This window comes from Muntiacus reevesi, chromosome 13 (assembly GCF_963930625.1).
Source record: "Muntiacus reevesi chromosome 13, mMunRee1.1, whole genome shotgun sequence".
Classification (NCBI taxonomy): Eukaryota; Metazoa; Chordata; class Mammalia; order Artiodactyla; family Cervidae; genus Muntiacus; species Muntiacus reevesi.
The window spans coordinates 5,507,690-5,529,042 of record NC_089261.1 but is presented as its reverse complement, the minus strand read 5'-3'; the positions used below and the strand labels follow the sequence as shown (position 1 = coordinate 5,529,042).

The 21,353-nt window shown below is 47.7% G+C and overlaps 1 protein-coding gene across 1 annotated transcript in view; it reads left to right on the top strand.

Annotated features, from left to right (window-relative positions):
- The window catches only part of ZNRF3 (zinc and ring finger 3), a 141,494-nt gene that overhangs the window by 62,467 nt on the left and 57,674 nt on the right, over window positions 1-21,353 (top strand). The gene's annotated exons all lie outside the window — the stretch shown is intronic.

Below are 21,353 nucleotides of genomic sequence, written 5' to 3'. Positions count from 1 at the left end.
TCCAGTTCCGGAGATTCTGACTGGAGTTGTGTATGGCTGGACTTTACAATTTTTGTATGTTTACAGTCCCTTATTTGTGGTTAAAATTTACATGGAATGAGATGTACAGATCTTAAGTGTACCATCCGGTGGCCCCTTACGGAACTCAGCCTTTGTCTCTTTGGTCAAGATAAGGAACAACATGACCACCAGCCGAGAAGATTCCCTCTTGCCTGTTCCTAGTCAGTCCCTACCGGACTGCTCACCTCACAGTGCCCAGGGCCTCTTGTCAGTGGTGGCCAGGAATTGCTGGTGACTTCTGAGCTACCGCACCGCATCGGAAGTCTGGTCTAGCAGGAAGGGTTGGGCGTTGGAGTTACCATCTGAAGTCAAGGCTCTTGGATTCCGTGCATCTTGGATCCTATTGATAGAATCTATACAATATATGTGTCTGTGTGTGCGTGACGTGGCTGTGCGGGTGTTCCCTGGCTGCAGTGCTATTCGTTGCCGTGCGCAGGTTTTTCATGGCGGTGGCTTCTCTTGTTGCAGAGCGCGGGCTCTAGTAGGTGTGGTGCATGAGTTTAATTGCTCTGCATTTGGGATCTTCCCTGACCAGGGATTGAACCCATGTCCCCTGTGTTGGCAGGCAGACTCTTAGCCACTAGACCACCAGGGAAGTCTGATAGGGACTGCATTTTTAAAAGACCTATTTTGGGCAACTTTCTCAGGAGTTACAAGCTGCCTGTGGGTCTGCCTTGCTGCTCCCTTCTGAAATCAGGGTGTTTTCAATTCCAGATGTGGAGTCTCCATTGTTGTTCAGACTTTTAGATGTCTGGGCCTGTTTCAACAAAATACCATGGACTGGGCAGCTTATAAGGAACAGAAATTTATTTCTCGCTTTTCTGGAGTCTGCAGTTCTGGGATCTGGGTGCCAGCATAGTTGGTGAGGGACCTCTCCTGGGCTTCAGACTTCTCACTGCATCCTCACATGGCAGAAGAGGCCAGAGAGTTCTGTGGATTCTCGTTCACAAGGCACTGATGCCACACCTGACGTAAGCACCCCCGAGAGGCCCCCCCCCACTTAACACCGTCACCTTTGGGGGCTAAGACTGCAAGAGAGGAATTCTGCGGGGACACAAGCATTCAGACCTTAGCAGTGCCCATCGCCTGCCAGGCTCTTATGGGCTCCAGTCCCTTCATGGCTCAGTCGTATCCAGCTCTTTGTGACCCCAAGGACTGTAGCCTGCCAGGCTCCTCTATCCATGGAATTCTCCAGGCAGGAATACTAGAGTGGTTTGCCATCTCCTTCTCCAGAGGCTCTTCCTGATCCAGAGATTAAACCTGGGTCTCCATTTCGGACAGATTCTTTACCATCTGAGCCCCCAGGGGAGCCCTTGGTACTCTGAGATGCTCATTACTTTACTTTTCTTACAACTCTGTGAATGAGATGGGGCAGGTGGTTAAATCCTATGTACTATTGAGAAATTGAGGTCCAGAAAGAAAAAAATGATTTTTTTTTGCCCGAGACTACCCAGTGAGATCACCGGCAGCCTGAGGCCTGCCTTTTGCTCCCAGATTTCCTGTGTCGCCTGACCTCCCACTGGCCTCTGACCCCAGAACACCTTCGCTGCTGGTTTCCCGTGGTGTTTTGTTTTATTCTGCACCGAATGGTGCTGCCCAAACAAAATCTCTTAACCACAACATTTCCCCTGTAAGCCTGCAGCATCCAACACGTTTCTTTATCTTCTAGATTTGACCCAGTCCTGACTTATAAGATAATTTGAGGAGTACAGGGTAAAGAGTATCTCTAGACTTCCCCCGCCCCACCCCTTGAGATCATAGGGAAATATTAGATTTCAGAGTCTAAAGTTAACATGCCGGTCACTAGCCAGGTGTGGCTTCTTAAATTTGAATTCATTAAGATTAAGTAAAACTTAAAGTGCAGTTCCCCAGTTTCCACGGCCACGTGTGGCTCATGGGTCCCGCGGCGTCAGGGCAGAAACAGAGCGTCCCCGTCACCGCGGAAGGTGCTGCCCGATGGCCCTGGCCTAAAGCCGCGGCCTCCACCGAAGGGCTTCCCGTGACCTCTGACTTTACACGGGAGGCTCGGGACGCAGAGGGTGTGATGTAGTCGTCTGTGGCACTGACACGTGTCCAGGCCACCTTCGAATAGCCTCTGGTTCAGCTCCCTAAAAGACACAAGCGGTCGCTGGTTTTTCGCAGAGAGGGATGACGTCTGACTCTAGTCATTGTACTGAAATGTTACCAGTGCTCCTCCGCTCAGGCAGCCTCCCACGACAGAATCCAGAACCAGCGTCCGTCAGCCCCGCGGAACCACAGTTTCCACGTCCTTGGATCCAGCCAGCCGCAGACGGAAAGTGTTTGGTTGGGAAGCAAAATTCCAGAAAGTCCCCAAAGGCAGAAACTGGATTTGCCTCATGCTAGTGACTCTTTAGCATTTACATTGTATTTACAACTGTTGACGTTGTGTTGAGTGTAATAAGTAATCTAGAGATGATGTAAAGTGAACAGAAGGATGTGTGTGTGTGGTGTGCCCAGTCACTTCAGTTATGTCCGACTCTTTGTACCTCTTTGGACTGCAGCCCTCCAGGCTCCTCTGTCTATGGAATTTCCCAGGCAAGAATACTGGAGTGGGTTACCACATCCTCCTCCAGATTTTCTTCCCAAGCCAGGGATTGAACCCACGTCTCTTACGTCTCCTGCATTGGCAGGCAGCCACCTGTGTAGATCATATGCAAATACTGCACCATTTCGTATAAGGGACTTGAGCATCCTTGGATTTTAGTATGTGGGAGAAGGGAGGGTGGCATCCCAGAACTCGTTGCCATGGAGACTGATGGACAACTGTATTCTCTTCTGTCCCATGTTTACATGTGGTCACACTACACGTGCTGTCCGTGGTGCATAGTGACACAGTTGTGTGTGCATGGATGAACACATGTGTGAAGGCACAGCCTGTGTTGGGAGAGGTGTGGTGGGGTGAACGAGTTGCCACGTTGCTGCCCCCACCCTTAAGAATTTCATTGTTGACCGTCTCTGATTGGAATTTGGTTTATGCATTCTTTGGGTTTGCAAGAATAAAAGCCTGAATGCAGAGTTACAGGTAAGGGACTGCTCTTAGTTCCTGTGTGTCAGATGTAAAGTTATTCTGCGCACACTGGCTGGTAGCGGGAATGTCCTTTCAGAAGAGTGAAGCAGAGAAGGCTCGTGTGGCTCAACGCGTACACTGCCTCTGATGGGATGGTGAGGCACCCAAGGGGCCCCGCTCTTGGCTTCAGGCTCTATTCCACCAAAATTAGGGTTTACAGAGCCTAAAGCACCAACTCCACACTCGTGATCTAAAAAAGACATCGTTTCTTATAGGTTTTTCTGGTCTGGTTCTAAGCTAGACCTGAATCAGAGAAGGAAAGTTTTCTTCCTTCTCTCCCAGGTCCTCACGTGTTTATGAATGAACAGCCTATTTACAGAACTGAGATGCTTGTGACGTTTGGTTGGGGTGGAGAGGTCCATGATGGAGTTGCTGACTCTTTTTTTTTGCCGTGAATTCAGCAATTTCCTTAAAAACAAACAAACAAACTTTTAATTAAAGTATTTATATACCATAAAGTAACCATTTAAAGGTAAAATGTAGGAAGTTTTGATAGATGTAGACATTGTGAAACCAACACCACAACCAATGTTTTCATTACCCCTGAAAATTTCTTGTCCCTTGGCAGCCCATCCCTTCCTCTGGCCCAGCCCCAGAGAATCACTGGTCTGTTTTCTATCACTACAGATAAGCTTCTGTTTTCTAGAATTTTGCATTAATGGAAACATGCATTATGTACCCTTTCTGGGGGGAGGGGAGGAAGGCTGGGTTACTTTATTTGGTGTGTTGATTTTGAGGTTCATTTGTGTTGTGGGCCGCATCCATCTTCTGTAGCTCTTTGTGGCTGGGTAATATTCCATTGTATGAATACACCAGATCTTATTTATTCATTTACTTTGTTGATGGACCCTGGGTTGTTTCCACTTTCTGGCTTTTGCAAGCAAAGCTGCAGTGACTGTTTGAGTACAAGATTTGTGTGGCCAAATGTTTTCATTTCTCTTGGGTAAACGCCCAGGAGTAGAATGGCTGGGTCACCTGGTAGGTCTGCGTCTTATTTTATAAGAAGCTGCCAAGCTGCTTTTCCAGGGTGACTGTGCCGCTTTGCCTTCCGGAAAGCCGTGCGTGAGAGTTCCCGTTGCTCCGCATCGTCACCGTCCCTTCGTATGACCAGTCTTTTCATTTCAGCCCTTCTGCTGGGTGTGTAGCAGTGTATCTGTGTTGATGTTGCATTTCTCTAATGGCTAATGATGCTGAGCATCTTCATGTGCTTATTTGCCACTCTTGTCTCTTCCTTTGTGGAGGCTTTATTCAAATCCTCTCCCCATTTTTAATTGGATTGTTTGTGTTTCTATTATGGAGTTTTAAGAGTTCTTTATATATTCTGGATAATAGTCCTAGGTCTTCTTCTTTTTTTTCCCCTCAGTCTTCTTTTGAGTCTTACAGTCATTTTTGTATCTTTGTAGTAAGACAAGGCCCAGCTTTCATTTTAGTGTTCAGAACTGAACTCCTTCCAAAACAAACCTGTTCTGTCATTCTTTTTCATCTCAGGCAATAGCATTTCTATCCTTGGAGCCCTTCTTGACTACTGTCTCTCTCCCCCACCCACGTCCAATCCATCGACAATTTCTGCTGCTCTACCTTCAAATTATATTCAGAATCCAACCGCTCTCACCACGTCTGCCCTGTTCTCACCCGCCGTCATTTCTCCTCTGGGTTCTCAGAGGAGCCTCCTAGCTGGTGTCCCTTCATCTACGCCCCCACTTCCTGCCACCCTCCCCTCCCATCTTTCCCCAAGTGTAGCAGCCAGAGCAATCCTGTTAAAACCCAAACCCAGCCCTGTCGCTGCTGCGCTGAGAATTTCCTACCTACTCAGGAGGGCCTGTAAAGCCCTGCCTTTCTGTTCCATCCCCCTGGCTCACTCTGTTCTTCAGACACTGCAGACCAGCCTAAGGCTTCTTGAACTTGCGGTTGTTCCCTCTTTTCTGGGATAATTTTCTTCCTTCAGGCATGACTCTCTCCCTTACTTCCTTTAAGTCTTTGTTTAAATATTCACCTTCTACTCAGTGTATATGTTTAATTTGGAGTCACTTCCCTTCCCCCCTCCCCACTGCCGCCCCACTCCTAGTTCCAAGCACCAAATATAAAAAGAAAATTAAAGATGCAATTATGCTCTAAAACAGACAGACATATCAGTGAAAAACACACAACCAAATAAAAAGTGAGAGTTGATGCTGAAGCCACAGCCCCGCTCCGCTGGGAGTCTGGAAGTAGGCTGTGTAGCTGGGAGCTCTGCTCTGCTGGGGAAGAGGGAACTAAAAGTAGCCCACGAGCCAGACTCGCTGCTGAAAACAAGGTCTGGACTGGCTGCTCTGGCTGTGGAAGGAAGCTAAAAACATCCAAGACAATTACTGCTCAGGGTGAAGTCTAGGGCACCGGGAAGAAGCAGACACAGGCCTGCAGCCCACTCGTGGGCCAGCATCACCTGGAGGCGTGACTGAGTTTGCCTGCGTTACTGTGTGCCAGGGGTCCTGACCTGTCTACAGGAGGCAGATCCTGGGAAAAGTGGCCACAAAACTGTGGGGGAGGGGTGGTGCAGGAGAGACCACCCCCCCCACCTCCATGTTACTCCACTCCACCTCCTGCTCACTAACTCTGACCGTGTGGACTTGCAAACCAAATTTCCAGAACATCTGAAGTACTAAAGATAGCCAACCAAATCAACACTGAGAGATTAATTTGTTCTGGGTTCCATGAAAATAGAGCAATCCAATACCGACTGTAAAATGCATGTTTAGAATTATCAGAGACGGAAGAAATTACAGCTATAAGAAAACAAGAAACACAACAGGCAGAAAGGAAGTATTAATAGGTGGGTATGAAAAAAAAGTACAAATGCCAGAAATGAAAACTGAGAATCAAAATTTAAATCTTGATGAATGAAACCCCATACTGGACAAACATACAGATAGGATTAGTGAATTGAGAGATATGCAGAATGCCGAAGAGGAGGAGTAATAATGTTTTAACAGAGTAGTTGGGTCGCATGTAGGGAAGACCTGAGCCTCCAACCAGATCTGATAGGTGCCCTTGAGGAAGCGAGACAGGCCAGTGGCAGACAAGCGCTATTCAGAGACAAAGCCTGAGAATGTTCTAGAGGCAAAACAAGATGCAAGTTTTCAGAATGAAACACACCCAGTGCTTTGCTTTAACAAGATGAATTAAAATAAACCCACAAGTCCACACCTGGACATGTTGCAGTACAATAGCCCAATGTAGGCATAAAGCAAAAATCTCCCAAACTACCAACAGAGCGAAGACTGCTAACCTATGAAGGAGTGGCAGTTTTTGTGTGTTTGATTGGTTTTTGTTTTAAAAACTACATTTTAATTTTACTTTATTTATTTGACTGCACAGTGTGGCATGTGGGATCTTAGTTCCTCAAGCCAAGCAGGGATAGAACTCATGTCCCCTGATTGGAAGCTTGGAATCTTAACCACTGGCCCTTCAGGGAAGTCCAGTCCCAGGAGCAGCAGTTTTAAGGTGGTGTCTTTTCTGCACACATTCTGCTCCCATCTCAAGCCTTGATCCTAAGTGCTAAGGCAGGAGGTTACTGCGTAAGTCCTTAAGCAGCCACAGATTTTGTCTGGTTGAGCAGTAAGGGGACCTGCGTCTGAGGAGCCACCCTCTTGTTGTTCAGCCGCTCAGTCGTGTCCAACTCTTTGCGACCCCATGGACTGCAGCACACCAGGCTTCCCTGTCTTTCACGATCTCCCGGAGCTTACTCAAACTCATGTCCATTGAGACGGTGATGCCATCCAACCATCTCGTCCTCTGTCATCCCCTTCTCCTCCTGCCTTCAATCTTTTCCAGCATCAGGGTCTTTTCAAAGAAGTCAGCTCTTCGCATCAGGTGGCCCAAGTATTGGAGCTTCAGCTTCAGCATCAGTCCTTCCAATGAATGTTCAGGACTGATTTCCTTTAGGATGGACTGGTTGGATCTCCTTGCAGTCCCAGGGACTCTCAAGCATCTTCTCCAACACCACAGTTCGAAAGCATCAGTTCTTCAGCGCTCAGCCTTCTTTATGGTCTAACTCACACATCCATACATGACTACTGGAAAAAAAGTCATAACTTTGACTAGATGGGCCTTTGTTGGCAAAATAATGTCTCTGCTTTTTAATATGCTGTCTAGGTTTGTCATAGCTTTTCTTCCAAGGAGCAAGCATCTTTTAATTTCATGGCTGCAGTCACCACCTGCAGGCTACCCCCTGCTACCCACCACATCCGAAGATGTATGAGCTGGGGTGTTTCTTGCCATGTTTTATAGACTCAGAATCTCGAAGACCCGAGGGGCTGCATGACAATGACGGCTGTAGCAGACCGAGTTGAGGCTGCTGCCCAGAGCCTGTGTTCTGCTCAGGGTGGGAAATCAGATAAGCAGGCTTCCCGGGTGATCTGGAGTTGTTTGGTGCTAGAACCAAGCCAGGTTCTCTCAATGGGCTCTATCATGGTGGGTGGTCTTTCTCGCCAGGGCTGGGAGTGGTCCTCCAGCTTCTGGCTCCTTCTGCATCCTGGGGAAGGTGAGGGGAAGACGGGCTGGTTATCCTCCTATGCTGACACACAGACTGAAGTCCTGCTGCATTCCTCCTTCTTTGGCCACCTCCCAATTTAAAAAATGACTTGTTTCTTTATTAACATGTTTCTGGACCTAGTTGGTACACTTATGATTTGCTATTGTGTGTTACGTTTTTCTTCAGGTTAGAAAAATTGATATAGGTCGGTAGTTTTCTTCCTGCCAAGGTACCTTCTGGTACCCATTGAATTTCAGAGGTTTAATTTATTTTTACATTTTTCCCCGTCATTTAGACAAGGACCTAGGAGCTTTGCAGAGGAGGAATTAGGTTTTTGCCAGTCAGGACATTGGGAAAAGTGTCTGAAAGTAGACAGGAGACAAACTAGGAAGACTATGATTTATGGAGTGAGTTGACTGTGCTTGAGATGGGGGTGCGGTGGGTAGATTTCTTATGTAACAAAGTCATCCAGTTTATGCTTTCTTTTTTTTTTTTTTCTTTCAATTGGCGTATAATTGTTGGTTTCTGCCGTACAGTGAAGTGAGTCAGCTACATATGTATACATATATCCCCTTCCTCTCGGACCTCCCTCCGACCCCACCCACCTGTGCTTTCTCAAGGAATAAAGGGATTGAGATGTAAAACAGTATGTCAGATAATGTGGCCACCATCATGAATTTGGCATTTTTATTTCCGTGGCTGCTTCTGTCTTAAATGGATCTGGTGTTCAGCTGGATGATTATGGCTGCTTGCACATTCCCAGATTTGGAACTTTGGTTTGTGGAGGCAGAGGGTCATGAAGTCTTCTTCACTGGGAATCTGTTTGTTTCTCGTCTGTCGCCCCTCAGAGTGGATGATGCCTCACTTCTAGAATCCCTTGTCACTCACATCCCTGACGACCCTTCTCCTTTCTCTCACTGTTTATTTGTTTAAACTCAAGGTCAACCAAATAACTGAGATGGTATCAGGATAGGAACCATTCTTAGCACTTGGGTTGGAGAAAACATGTTCATTTTCTTTTCAGCACCAAGAAGGTAATATGAATGGGGTAATATGAATTTATGTCTACTGTGGCGGGGGAGTAAAGGCTACCTGGGTTTAAATCTCAGCTCTACCACTGACTTGGGTGTGACCTTGAACAAATCACTGAACCCCTCTGTCTCGATTTCCTTATCTATAAAACGGGAATACTAAGAATACCTAACTCAAGGTTGTTAGGATCAAGTGAATTATCACCTGTAAAACTGGAAAACCAGTGCCCAGAACACAGCAAGCCCGTGATAAGCGTTGGCAGCTATTATAATCCACCACTCTGGAAGTTTAACGTGTGTTATCTCTGATCTTCACAACAAACTTATAAAGTTAGTTCACCCAACTGAATAAAGACCCTCAAAGACAAAAGCCCATGTATAGACTTTTGTATCAGTTTTACACACATACGACATGGCCTTGCCCTTGCTTTGAAATACTGGTCTCCTGGGTTGGTAGCCTTGAAATTAAACCCTGCAAAAACCGGTCCGTGAGTCTGATGCCCAGGAACAGAGTCTTTGAGGACTCCAGAAGCTTGTCCCCATGCCCCTCCCCAGCCTGGCGGTTACTCCCCTCAGGTCCTACATGTTGGGGGGTGAGGGTGGTAACATGAAGCAAGGGCTCTCAAAACCCCCAAATCCAGGGGGCCTTTACTTCACTGTTTGTTTTATTTGTGGCTGCGCTGGGTCTTCTTTGCTGCACACGGGCTTCCTCTGGCTGCAGCGAGCGGGGGCTGCTCTCTGCCACGGTGCTCGGCTTCTCGGTGAGGCTTCTCCTCTCGTTGCCGAGCACGGGTTGGGTACGCTGGCTTCGTCGTCGTGGCCCACGGGCTTAGCTGCTCCACTGGCACGTGGCCTCTTCCCAGACCAGGGATTGAACCCATTGCCAATCCACCGCAATGGCAGGTGGATTCTTTACCACTGAACCCCCAGGGAGATCCTAGAGGGCCTTTTAAACCATCAGTCTCTGGCATCAAATGCTGGGTGCCCTGCTGAAGGTTCAAGGTGCCCTGTTGTTGAGGAGCAGGGTTTTAGGAGTGGTGTTAACAAGGCTGGCCAGGCAGTGCAGACCCAGCCTGGGTTGTGACCTCCGTGGTGCCCTCTTAGAGCGAGAACTTTAATAGCAGATGTAATAAAGCTTCGGTGTCATAATGAGGTGGAGAAAGGGCAGAAGGCTGTCCTAGCTTGTGCTAATAATGCCTGAGACCTAGTGGTGTCTGCAGGAGGCCTGGAGCAGAGCTCAGACATCATCTCATTAATCCTCCCCAAACCCCCACGGGGCGAACAGGGGGCAGGCGTTCCCCTCGCTCTCAGGATCTGAGCGAACGGAGCCCTCATGCCACTCGCCCGAGGTCGTCCAGGGTGGGAAATCGCAGCGTATAACTTACTGCTTTTGTTGTTGTGGTCTCTCTCCTCCCTATCCCCCCGCCCCTGTTATTAACAGACTAACACAGGACAGTTTTAATCAGGCGGTTTTCATCCAGTGTCCCTTTCTGAAGGCTCCAGTCTGGAAGCTCATCAGTGCAATCACAGAGAGGCGGGATGGGATGTGGTGAACCGGGGCCTGTGGGTGGAGCTAGTGAGTCCTTGAGGGCCCCAGGCCACCCTTCCCTCCCTGCAGGCTCTTGCCCCCCACCCTCACCCCCCACCCCCGTTCTGGATCCATCCCTGGGGTCCTGCTTTCCTGTGACAGGTTTCTCACTTGGGTCCGTGGTCTTGGGCGTGGCGAACGGCAGTGGTTGCACCTCCGCCCCACTCTGCTGTCACACATCCTCCTGTTGTCAGTCTTCATAGTGACCCGCCCTCTTAGATGCTGGGCCTCAATACACACCCCTCACCCCCAGCCCCGGGATCCTAATTTACCAAGTACGTTGGCTCCTGCCATCTAACTCAGGAGATGCAGGCCCTGTCCCTACTTTAGGCCTGAGGAAACGGACCTCCAGGACTGCATTCTCTTCAACCCGGCAAACCATTGCTCTTAATTAGAATCCTGCCCTTTTTTTTTCTTTTTTAACTTTTCCTTTATTTGCATAGCTCTCTAATAACAGCTTTGTCAAGACCATGCAGTTCACTGTATAAACTATAGGGTTCAGTGGTTTTCAGTATATTCGCAGAGCTGTAGTGTCACCACAATCCATATTAGAACATTCAAATCATATCAAAAAAGAAACCTTGTACCTTTTAGGTCCTACTTCCCCAGCCTCTCATTCCTCAAGCCTCCAGCCTTACGCAACCACAAATCTATTTTCTGTATTTATAGAATTCCCTGTGCCAGACTTTCATATGAACAGAGCAATGTAAGATGTGGACTTTTGTGTCTGGTTTCTTTCACTCAGCCTAATATTTTCAAGGTCCACCCGAGTTGTAGCAAGTATCAGTATTCTGTTCCTTTGTATAGCCAGATGATACACCCTTATGTAAGTGTACCCTGTTTTGTTTACCCATTCGCCTATTGACGGACGTTTGGGTTGTTTCCACCTTTTTGGTGGAATAACAAATAATGTTACCATAAACTTTCAGGTGCAAGTGTTTGTGTGGACATATATTTTCATATTGGCTGGTTATATAACTAGCAGTGGAATTGACAGGTCAGATGGTAACTCTGTTTATTTGCAAAATTATTGTACTGTCTCCACAGTTCCCAAAGCAGTGAATGGAGGTTCTAATTTTTCCACCTGGTAGACAACACTTGTTATTTTCTTTCTGATTACAGCCGTCCTAGAGGGTATGGGGGCTTCCCTAGTGGCTCAGCCAGTAAAGAATCCACCTGCAACGCAGGAGACCTGGGTTTGAACCCTGGGTTGGGAAGATCCCCTGGAGAAGGGAACGGCTACCCACTCTGGTATTCTTGCCTGGAGAATCCCCACGGACGGAGGGCCACAGTTCACAGGGTGGCAAAGAGTCAGACACGACTGAGTGACTAAGCCCAGCACAGCACCAAGGGTATGAAGTGGGAGCTCATTGTGGTTTTGATTTGCATTTCCTTGATGGCTAATCAACTTTTCATGTGCTTATTTGCATTTACTTTTTTTTTTTTTTTTTTGGAGAAATAGCTATTTAGATCCCTTGCCCATATTTTAGTTAGACAATTTGTCCTTTGGTTGCTGAGTTGTAGGGATTTTTCTGCATTCTAGCCCATTATCGGACACACGATTCGCATGTATTTCCCTCCATCCTCTGGGCTGTCTCTGCGCATTCTTGAGGGCGTCCTTTCCGTTTGTCACTCGTCCCGTTGACCTGTTTTTTCTCTGGTTGCTTGTGCTTCTGGTGTCAGGCGTGTTGCCCCACTGGCCACCAGCCGGGACGCGGGCCCACTCCAGGTCTAACCTCAGGAACAGATGCACATAGTCGGGATCAGCACCGCCCTCAGACGGGAAGCAAGCTCCAAGGTTGCCTGGCTCTTCCCAGGTGGCCAGAAGTTAAGCGGCAGTGCCGGGAGCCACCCTGGCCAGTGGCTCACAGCCACATCCAACAGGTCGGGGCAGCGCCCCGGGGTCAGCGGAAAGGACAGGCTCTGCCCCCAGGCTGGACCCCAGAGTGCCCGCTCCAAACACGGTGCAGAGTCCCTCTGCGTCCACAACGGTCACTTAGCAACGGTTGGCTCATTCCTCCCATCTTGCTTCCTACGTTTTACTAATTAAGGAGACGTTCTGAATAAAAATGAATTAGAGTCGTGATTGGGAGGTAATGTAATGAATCTACCTCCCCCAGGCCTGACTTTCTTTGCATTCAGAAAACGACTCAAAGTTACAGCAAGCCTGCATTCTCTCCCTGGGTATTCCTTGTAAGAAACTCCTCAAATCTCAGGAGTTGTCTTTATTTTATAAAAAAACCCCTGACTTGCCCTTTATTGTCATATTTGGGGTGAAGAAGTATATTTTCTGGGGCTTTCTAGGTGGTGATAGTGGGAAAGAACCCGCCTGTTGATGAGATAAGAGATAGAAGAGATAACAGGAGACATAAGAGATGGGGCTCTGATCCCTGAATCAAGAAGTTCCCCTGGAGGAGGGCAGGGCAACCCACTCCAGTATTCTTGCCTGGAGAATCTCATGGACAGAGGAGCCTGCCAGGCTACAGTCTGTGGGGTAGCAAAGAGTGAGATACGACTGAGCAACTTAGCATGCACACGGTGTATTTTCTAGGTGAAAGAATTTTTAGCTTTATTTTTGTTTCAAGTGTTTTTGTCCATCTGTCTTGTGTGTTTCAGAGGAAGGAAGCCAAATCGCTGTGTAACTTGGTAAAGTATTTCTGTGATTAGGTGGCCTCTCGAGCAAGTTCGGCATGTCAGAATGACTGGAGCTAAGCTGCTGTCCTCATTGGCTAGGATAGTGTTCATGGTTGATTCCTCGCTGTGTGCTGGTGTATGATAATTTCCTCCTGTGTTTTCTTTGCTGAGCCCTTGCACACAGCCTTTGCTGTTTGACCAGCACTTGCTCCCAGTGTCAGGCTGCGTGTGGGGTCTTAGCTCCTGGACCAGGGATCAAACCCACACTCCCTGCATTGGAAAGCGAAGCCTTAACCACTGGATCACCAGGCAAGTCCCAACAATAGGTCTTAATTACCTTCTCTTGTGCAGTGTCCAGCACCGGCTCAGCGCTCAGCAAACGCTGGTTTGGATGAACGCTAAAATACACAAAAGGGAAGTCTCCAGCTACCCTTATACACTCTAAACCCATCAACTTTTAAAAGTCTCTGTCTCCTTACATTCTTTGCCCATCTGCAGATGGTATTTTTGAATAGGTGTTGCCTTATACATACACTTTTCTTACGATTTCATACATGGTACTTTTTATACCCTGTTATCTGCATCATTATCTTCTTAGGGTTGTACAATATCCCATAAATTAGGCACATTGTTTTGTTTGATTATATACTCTTGGGAAATCTTTTTTCTTTTTACATTTTCGTATTTTGGAGGGGGACTGCTTGAAGATTTTATCATGTAAAGTTGTTACTGTTCAGTCACTAAGTCATGTCTGACCCTTTGTGACCCCATAAACTGCAACACACCAGGCTTCCTTGTCCTTCACTATCTCCCAGAGTTTGCTCAAATCATGGCCATTGAGTCAGTGATGCTATCCAACCATCTCATCCTCTGCTGCCCTCTTCTCCTCTTGCCCTCAATCTTTCCCAGCATCAGGGTCTTTTCCAATGAGTTGCCTGTTTGCATCAGGTGACCAAACTATTGGAGCTTCAGCTTCAGCATCAGTCCTTCCAATGAATATTCAGGGTTGATTTCCTTTAGGATTGTGTTTCTTCTTTTATTTATTTAGTTTGTTTTTGACTTATTTGTTTTAGATTAATTCCTCAGTATCTTCTCTAAAAATGGAATTATGGGGGAAAGGAAGTCATAGGATCGTGGGTTTGTTGCATGTTGCTAGACAGATTCCACCCAAATCCACATATACCTAGCAGCCTTCCCCTCTGGTTAGCATTGGTTTACATTGGTGATTTTACTGTGCATTAATCCACAATAAGGCTGATGGTCTTTCAGCTTTCTTACTATAACCTATATAACCTTGATGTCTATCCTATAATCATTTCATTCCTTTCTGCTACTGATAACATGGAGACATTTTAAGAATATCTTGTTCTTTCTGCCTCCTTTTGTCATTCTTGAGCTTCCCTAAAGGGCTTCCCTTAACTCAAGTTGCCTCATCGATTCTCAGAATAGCTTACGGACAGCCAAACCGAGTTTTTCTCTGCATTGCTATTCACCTGTTCCAACAGAATTTATTGAGTGAGTCCCTTCTGCATCCTTATGTTGCCCTGGTTTACGTCATATTAAGATCTTATAACAACTTAAATGTGTTTTTGGAATTCCTTTTCCACTTGTTCCATTTTTCCAGTTTAAGACTGGCACCAAGCAGTTTTATTGATTTTGTGGTTTTATAGTATTGTTTGTAAAACTGGAAGAATGAGAAGCCCACTTTATGCTTTCCCCTCCAACTTATTTCTTCTTGATTTAGTAGCTCTTTGGTGTGTACAGGCACCAAATCCTTACCTTTTTTATAGTAGGAGCAATCACGTGTCCTTTATTACATCGCCTTGCAATTTAAACTAAAACTGTGTCCGTGAATTTCTGTGCGGAGCTCAGTCCTTGTCATCAGGTGGTGGTATGAGTCACTTTGAGTCATTTTTAGAACAGAACATTTTCAGATGCTTTTCTATAGGCTATTAGATAATTTTTCTTTTTAAAAAAATAAAATTTAACTTAGGAAACATATCCTTACCTACCTGGAGTCAGAATTGGAAGTTCTAAGTGAAGGTCTATCCCAGGTCAGACCTGGGATATACACTGGGCTATATCTAAGTTTCAACAGAATTATCTGACCAAATTCAGTGCCTGGGGATATTCAGGTGAAAAGGCTGCTTTGCACAGCTTCCAACAGGCAGCTTCTCAGGGGTTCTTTTGGTACCAAGAATAAGAAGAACCAAACAGGGTAGAGGCAGTTCCTGGTTTTTCTCTGAAAAGTGATGCCCATGGCAGATGACCCTGTTCAGAAAACCAGAGTCCTCAGCAAAAGAAACACCAGTTTTGATCCTCAGGCAATTCCTATTTCAGAGTTTCCAGCAAACAGCAGCAACAGCCAGCTCCTTTTCTGCGTCTGTGGTACTTTCTGTTCCCATTGCTATGACAACCGGGGGAGAAAAACTGTGTTCGGGGACCTCTGGATTCTAGCTCCAGAAGGAGGTTCAGGATGTTTGTTCAAAGAGCAACAGAGAGCTGTTCCTTTGTACATAGAAGAGAAAAAAGTAATCCTTATGATTCAAGAGAGAAGCGGGTGGAGCTGTCCATTTCCACTCCTTCACATAAATTATAAGTCTTGACGGCAGCCACCACAGCTTTTAAGAAAAGGTCCAGGGCTGTGAAACCCTGTACCACACTGACACCCTACCCTAGTCAACGGGCGGCGAAAGGACAAAAGGAAGGAAGTTTCCCTTTTCAATCCCCAGGAATTTTTTGATGAGATAATATTACAGACCGAAATGTCTCTCCTCCTATTCGTTCCGTGTTTGGCTCTAGTGTAACAGTAACCCACTTAGAAGCAGGCGGCCCTTTTGAAGCTATTTTAAACTTGCAGCAGAGTGTGGAGATATTGTAACCTTGGATAAGAGCTCCACCAGCCCTGGTTTCAGTTTTGCCCTTTCAGCCGTGTGGAAAGTGCCCCGGTATATCTTAAGGATTTTGTACTGAGAGCTTCTTAAAGAGCGGGTCTTGGTTTCAAAGCCTGGCTTGATGTCCCGTCCCCAAGGGAGTGTGGTTCTGTTTTCTTCAGTTATTTAACCTTGTCTGACACAGCCTTTCGGCTTTGAAGTTCCCTCTAGTCTTTGCCCATTAAGAGAACAGTGAAACCCTGATAGCCAACCCCAGCAGGCTTCGAGAAATTTGAAGAAGGTCCACCTTCATATTTCAGCATGAAGCCGGACGCTCGATTCCCGCCCCGACGCTGGCCGGGACTCTGCCCTGCTCATTGTTAGCCGTGCAGGTCGGTCGTTCGGCACCCCTCCTGGAGGCTGTGGGATCTGTCTGTGTCTGGGAGAAAATGGGGCCCCTTAGAACAACCGACCGGCTTGTTGTGCCTGCCACCGCTGCAACACCCAAGTCCTCGGCCAACACCAACTCCCTGGTGCCACCCGGAAGTTATTTTGGGCTGTGGGGGCGGCGTGGGCTGCGGGTCCCCTCTGCACCGTCCCCCGTGCCGCGTTCCCGCCATCGCCAGCCCGGGGCCTGGGGGCTCCGAGGCCGTGGCCCCGCGCAGGTGCCTGCCGGGTCTCTCTCTGGCCCGATGGGACACTCGCCTGCAGGACTCAGAGAATCTGCTGGAACACCCGGAGGAAGGGACTTCTGTCCAGCAGTGCCTGCAAAGATCTTAACCAAACTGAAGCACGTATACGTTTATAACAGGCAAAGGGTACTTCCTGGCTTTTAATAAAAAAAAGAGGCTTCCTCTGGGGCACCCGGTGCCTTTCCCGATTGCTCTTCTCAGAGGGAACTATTTTCAGGTATTTAGTGGTTTCTTCTACTGTTCACCTCTAGGAATATTTCTAAGTTCCTGTCAATAATTTCTAAATAGCGTGTCTTATACTGCCTCATATTTTAGCCCATTTATACGTTTTTTGACTTCCTCCTATGGAAGACGGAGATTTTGTTCTCTTACCGCCTCATCCCTTCGCGGCCCCAACCTTCCCGCCTCCCCACCCCACACACACGTTTCCCATCTCTGCATCTTCTCAGTGTAGTCCCATGACGGTTAGTGTCTAGATCGGGACTTACATCTTATGGCCGTCACCGTTCCCGAGCAGGTCCCGCGGGCCGTGCCCTGCTGTGGTTTACAGTTCTGGCGTTGACGTTTTGGTTTTGTTCCGGAGTTAATAATCGTCCTCTCTGCCTCCATTGCTTTAGTTTGCTGTATAATTGTCACATTTCTGTTCAGAGCTATAACTCTCTGCCCAGGACTGCCAGACCCCCTGGGCGATGACCCAGGCTGCTGCTGCTTGCTTACTGTCTGATGCTGTCTGCGGTGCTCATCCTTCTGGCCCCATCTGGGCTGCTCGCCCGGCCGGCCGGTGGCATAGCTGCCATTCTGGGATTTCCCTCTATTTTTCTTCTCTGTTGGGTTCCCTGTGCCCTCGATCCAATGCCTGCCTCTTCCCTGCTTTATTCCCTCGTCTTATCAGAGGTGACAGCAACTTCTGCGCTCAGACCGAGGCGGGAGAATTTGAAGTTTTGCTTTCTTTTTTTCTTTTAAGGCAAGAAATGCTCTATTCCTCTTCCCCTTCCACCACCCTGATAAAGCCCTGTCGTGGGCCTGGCCCAGGGAAGGGAGCAGGCGTTGTGGTCCCTGCACTTCCACAGTGCTGTCCGCCCCGGCCAGCCTGGCCATGGTGACCAAGAAGGAGCAGCCTTTGCTCCTGTGCTGTTGCCAGGAAATCCTGAGGTCGCCAGTAAAGTCCTGGGAATGTGTTTGGCGACTTGGGGATCAATGGCTGTAAGAGCCGCCTCTACTAAAGTTCATGCAGTCGTTTGCTGAAATTCTGACCTGTTTTGTCCTGGCCCCTCACCTAGGCAAACAGAGACCCAAATGACTTCCAAACAGAGCTGAGGCGTGGTAGCAGTGGTCATTTATTGAGCACCTTTTGGGTGCAAGGCTGTGGGTGGGGTGAAAGGGGACCTCTGAGAAGACTTCTAGAAGCAGCTGCCCATCCCCGAGGAGAGGGTGAAGGAACTGTGGCAAGCACCAAGTAAAGCGTTTGGGAACACAGGGGTGGAAGCCGCTAGCTGTACTGGTGCATTTAAGAAAGCTCCATGGAAGGGCTGACCTTGACACTGCTCTTGAAGGACAGAGGATTCTAGGCACAAGTGTGACTTGCAAGCAAGCGTGACATGTCTAGAGAAAGTGAAGAAGGAGAGGACTTCCCCACTGATGGAGCATCTGCTATGCAACTATGATGATGTGTTCTATCTCATTGGATCCTCACAGCACCCTGTTGAGACAGATGCTGCTGTTCCCATTTTACAGTTGAGACAATAGAGGTTTACAGAAATTGAGTCATCTGCCCGAGGAGATGTGCCTCGTAAGAGGCAGGTTTCAAAACATGGTTACATGATTCCAAAGCTCGCATCCTCTCCACCCCCCACAAACACCCCTCGGAACAGAATCAGGAGGAAAACAGCAAGAGGCACAATTTCTTCTTTAAAAAAAAAAAAAATTTCTATTATTTGTCTGCACCGGGTCTTAGTTGCGGCACTCAGGATCTTCGACCTTTGCTGTGGCCTGTGGGATCTAGTTCTCTGGTTCAGCCTGGGCTCCCTCCATTGGGAGTGCAGAGTCTTAGCCACTGGACCACCTGGGACGTCTCTAGACACAGCTTCTTAATGTCAAGCCTCACTATAGAGGACCAGCTGGGAATTTGCCTTCAGTTGACTTAAGCAAGAATGCTGACATCACAAAGTTATTCTGAGAGCGCAAGACCAGCGTTACAACACAAGACAGATCTTCTGTTAAATCCTCACACTTTAGGGTAGCTTGTGAAGTATCGGCATTGTTCTTCTGTGGGCCCACCCAGGAGTTTTCCTGATCTCATCATTTCAGACTGTCCTTCCCCTCCTTCAGTATTGTCTCCAGTGAGTTTTTGTCAAACTCTGTTCTAGGTTTCTGAGTCTATTTGGTTTTTTCCTTTGTGCTTTTGTTAGCTTTGGGTTGGGCAGAAAGTTGGTTTGGGTTTTCCCATAAGATGTTACAGAGCCCATAGCATGGGGGCCTTGGAAAAAGAGGACCCAGGGTGTGAATGTTTGGAGACCTAGGGTGGCAGGCACTTCTGGAAACTGATGTCGTCATCAGGGCTGAGCTGAGAAAGACCCCACTGGACCGTATCTGGCAGGCGGATGGAAGAGAGCAGTCACACCTGAGACGCGGCTGAGATTTCGTTCTCAGGCCGGGTAGTTCAGGCCTCTGGAGATTCTAACTAGAGTAAGGAACTCTAAGGAACTCGGCAGAGAAGGAACTCTGGAGAGGAGCCCGGAAGTCAGTGGAGACAGCGAGGTCGGTTTTGGATTCGCTGAGATGCGATCTTGGGGGCCCTTGCACCCTCCCCGGGGAAAGCAAACCACCCACACCAACCCATGACACCCGCCAGCACTTTACAGAAATTCCTTTTGGTTTTTAAGTCTTTGATCCCTGTTCAGAAGTCAACACCCTTGACAGGGCTGACACTTTGAGCTGCTCGCAGTCACCCCAGCGATGGTCTGAAAGGGAGTCTGGGGTGGGGGGAGAGTGGGAGGGCGTGGCCGCCAAGAAGGGGAGGGTCCGCCGGGGGGCGCGGGCCAGGGCTCCAGGGGGACCTCAGTGTGTGTGAGGCGTGTGCAGTGGGGATTTCTGCGCGCTCAGGGCACCCCCTCGCTGCCCTCCCATGCCTGCCTGTCCTGCTCCATAGCTCGAGCCTCTTCCCAGCCTGCCAAAGGGCCTCGTTTTTCCTCCCGCTCCTGCTGCTCTGCTTTCCCGGTACCGCCCTCCCAGGCCCCCTCTTCCTTCCCTCTGTCCCTCCATCTCCTCCCCCTCAGAGGCCTTGCTGTTGGCATCAGGCGTGTCAGCGTCATGCTTGAGTCACATCTGCTTCAAGTTGGTCTCTTCTTCACACGTGTACCTGTGCCGTCCCCGACCCAGCATCTCTCAGGATGCGCCCCTTGAGAAAGCGTGAGCATCGTAAGCAGGCACGGGCTGACCGCCAAAGGGTAGGGAATGCTGGTTTCGGCAAAGGTTAAAACCCTTTTTTTAAACCTCAGGCCCCTGCAGAGCTTTAATTTCCAGATGTAGATCCTGAATTCGCAGGCCCTGTTGCTCCGCCTTCCTTGCTTGTGCAGAACTGCCGGTCATCGGGCGGGGCTCGGACTCTGAGGACAGGGTCTCCCGAAGGGTCACAGGGCTGGCTTAGGCTCCAGAGGAGTGAAAATCACGTCGTCCTACACTGTGGATCCCCGTGTTGACTGAGGACAGTAGTTTCTGAGTAAATTCTTGGGACATTAAAGAAAAAAATCTTTTAACATTTATTTAATAATTTGGCTGCACCAAGTCTTAGCTGTGGCATGCAGGATCTAGTTCCCTGACCAGGGATTGAACCTTGGGCGCCCGCATTGGGAGCTCAGAGTCTTAGCCACTGTAACACCAGGGAAGTCCCCCCAAAAGCTTTTTTATTTCAGTAAAACTGATATCAACTTTACCATTTAAGCCATTTTAAAGTATACAATTCAAAGTCCCTCTGAATGTCCCTAAATACCAAAATTCCTTCCCCGGGAATAAAATTAGATAGGAATTTGGCATGTATCCTTTCCAAATTTTGTTTTTGAGAATTTATATTCATAAATATATCAGTAAAAAAGACATTTAAAATTTTGTGTGTGTCAAACTGTATATAATTTTCAATTTCATTTTGTATGTCACTGTGATTTAATGTATCTGTAGTAGTCTATAGATCAGCCTCATTTCTTTAAACTGCTATGTTAGAGTCAAAATCTGAATAAAGCACAATTTATGAATCCGTTTTTTTTTAAAAAAGTATACAGTTCAGAGGCATTTAGTCCATTCACAATGTTCACATATCCATTACTATCATCTGATGCCAAAGCATTTTTATCCATAAAATGAGTGGGGGATAAGGAGAATGTTTTAGTTTCCTATTTGCTGCTGTAACAAGTTACATCAAACCAAATGGGTTAAAGCAACACAGACTTACCCTCGCATATTTCTGGAGGTCAGAAGTGAAAAAAATGGGTTGGCAGGGCTATATTCGCTCTGGAGGCCTGTAAGAGAACGCTTTTCTTGTCTTTTCTAGCTTCTGGAACCTAACCGCCTGCTTTCCTTGGTTCCTGGCTCCCACCTCCATCTTCAAAGCAAATCACTCCAACCTCTGCTTCCCCGGTCATTTCTCCCCTACTTGCACGATTTCCCCTATTCCTTGTAAGGACCCTTGTGATTACATTGGGCTTATCCAAGTAATCTAGGACATCAAAGTTCATCACATCTCTAAGTCTCTTGTGTCTTTTAAGATAACATAGTCCCAGGCTCTGTAGATTAGGGCATTGATCTCTCCTGGCTAACTTGGTGGGTTCTTCGGTCTCTTGTGTCTCTAACACGCCACGAACCTAAAGACATATTTCTTCCGGTTA